The sequence below is a fragment of the Benincasa hispida genome, unplaced genomic scaffold, assembly GCF_027475165.1.
Source record: "Benincasa hispida cultivar pf3 unplaced genomic scaffold, pf3_genome.v1.1 HicScf179, whole genome shotgun sequence".
NCBI classification, from domain to species: Eukaryota; Viridiplantae; Streptophyta; class Magnoliopsida; order Cucurbitales; family Cucurbitaceae; genus Benincasa; species Benincasa hispida.
This window is the reverse complement of record NW_028326175.1, coordinates 21,898-24,954: the sequence shown is the minus strand read 5'-3', so window position 1 is coordinate 24,954 and position 3,057 is coordinate 21,898.

Genomic DNA, 3,057 nt, shown 5'->3' with positions numbered 1-3,057 from the left:
ATGGATAATGAAAAAAATTTCATTTTCCATTCAAGTGGGTTTTGTTTTCCAATTTTCCAATTTTATCTAAAAATCAAACTTTGATTTAAAAAATCTATTTGATTTTAAAAATGAAAAAAATTATTAATTTCATAAATTAATTATTAAATAAAATTTAATTAATTTAATATCAAATATTAAATTAATTTTAACACATATCCATCTTTATATATTTAAATCATATTTAAATATATAAATTCTCCTATTCCGTTTAATTCTAAAATTAAACATGTAATTATATCTCATATAATTACTAATTTCCTTAATTCTGATTTGAACGTTTCAAATTAACTTATCACGCTATTTTAGAGCTAGTCCATTACGAGCTAGTAGGGGGACCTCGCGGACTTACAGATCATAGGCTCCAACGATCTAAGATTAATCGGCTAAACTCATTAGACCAAATTAATCCTCATTCGTTAACTAATGGGTCATTCTACTAAAGTCATAGTTGCGTTTCTAGATATATTATGTCCACATGATTTAACCATAATCAGCAAGTCGACCCTTCACAGGTTGTTTGTAATAACGGCTGGGTCAACTATCTGTTTTACCACCAAGATTACGTCTTATTCCTCAAGTCCCTACTGATCCTCTAATGACAGCTGGTTTGTGACCCAATCACTAAACCGAACTCTCTCAGCCCAGTGAAATGGTGAGGTCCCTTGTTCAAGACTTGGATTCAGTACTTGAGAGAACAACCTTTCTCCTATCCCTAAATCGGGTAGGTGTGAATTCCTTCTTGCACCCTATGTCCCCAGCTATCTATCCGGTCTTACCCCTGAAAGGGGAGTCTTATTGAACCGACGCGTTTGAGCCAACCCTCAACTACGCAAATCTAAGGGCAATCCCGAATAAACAGGAGTTCATAGTTAGCTCAGATCGAGTTACCTAGGTCATTTAGGTGAAATAGTCAGTCTTAAACAATAAACATCGTTATAAAGTAAGAGTGACTTATTTCTTGGTCCTGATCTTATGCAAACTCATTGCATAGACGCCCCCACTCCTCATGTCATAACATGTACAAATTAGGATCACATCGTATGTAGCACTTTACAACTCTTTGTAACATCTATAGAGTAGGCTGCATCGTGTTACCAAAATAAGGTACCCAATCTCATTCATGTACCATAGATTATTTTGACTATTTACTCGAACCTGATCCACTCTTATGTCTCCACATAAAGTTCAAATACACATACAATAGTCATGGGTCTTAGTTTATTGGATTTAGACTTTCATACAATTTATGAGATCAATAACAAGCATATTGATAATAGAAAATGTTTATCATTTTATAAACTGCGAGTTTTTAGGACATAAAACCCAACAATTTTGAGTCTCACTACTCAATCTTGAGCTCCAAGAGGATAGTAGGGAAGATCTTGGGGTGGTCTACAATAAGATTCTGTAGAGATTTGCAGCTGAATCAAAGCTTAGAAGAAGTTCTTCAAAGTTATGTTATGAAACCCATTTATTTCTGTTGAAGCATGTTTTCTTTTCTACCAAAATTAATGAATTAGAGTGCTTATGGATCCTGGTTTCTTCCACTACACATTGGTACCTTCCAACATCTATTTGATCCGCCAACTTTACAAATTGGTGTCAAATAACTCAATTTCATCTATTTCAACAGTGTTCACTATTTAGGTTTGCACATTTATTGAGAAACTCCGTCCTCTCCTCTTTCTCTCTCCCTCTCTCCAATTTTTCCTATAACTCCACATGTCGACCACCGTCATCGACCAACTTGGGCAACAATCATCATTTCCCTAACGACATGTTCTGATGACTACCTCTATCAACGATTAACTCCAGTGACCCACCCCATCACTCATCTCTAATGACTAACTCTAACAACCAACTCAGTCGACCACATACTAAAAAATAAACAAACAAACAAACACTTAGCTGGTGAATGTGTTTTTAAATACAAATTTGAAATTATTAGTTTATGGTGTTTAATAATTGTCTTATATAGTAATCTAATACAAATAAAGACATTTTGAGTGTATAGTCAAATTAAACAAACTTGTGTATAAAACACTTTTAAGAAGATGTCACCAAACACATTTGTATTTTATTATAAATAGTTTCATAAAAAATGTTTAAATGTAAATGACTTTTCAATAAAACTTTCACTGGTTTGAAAGCTCAACCATGAGTGGATACCAGTCATAGAAATTTTTTTTAAAGTTCAAGCACTATATATAGATACAAATCTAAAAGTTCATGCACTATAGTTTTAATTCATTTAAATTTGTTCTCCATGTAATATAAATTCTTGGATCTGTCATTGTCCAAGTGTGCCAGAAGTAACGAGATTCCTGATTCGAAATTCCCTTACCCCAATTGTACTAAAACAATAAAAATGATATATACCAATCATAATTAGTTTTTTTTTTTTTTTTTTTCTATTAGTGTTTGCTTTTTTGTGTGTGGGATATATGTGATATTCAAGTTTATTCTCTATCAATGATGGTAGGAACATGGTTGTTTGTTAATTACATTTGTTACTAATAATATACCTCACATTTATATTGTCTGCTTAGAGATGGTGACATGAAAATAGAAATTTAAAAAACACTAGTCTTCCACTTCTTTGTTCAGCACTCGAGCATTCTACCAATATGGCTAAGTTAGAGTCTGACACTTTAATATTCCACTTCGAGCATAAATTCCCCATAGCTTTACTTTGAGATTCACCTAAAAGGTTTCATACCATTCAAGTTAGTTGTCCTCCCTTATATACCATGATCATTTCCGTATCTAGTTAATGTGGAACTTTGACGAACACCAACATACATGCCCTAAACCCCTTGTTGATCGTTTTTTTTTTCTTTTTTTCTTTTTTTCATATTACATTTATACATTTCACTTTTGAAAGTATATTGTAATTTTATTGTTGGTATGAAACAAGAGTATTTTGTGTGTGCTTAAGTACAATGGTTACATGTAAAAAATTGTAAAATATATGTGAATGTGTTAAGTTGACATTTCAATTGAGTGTTAAAAATT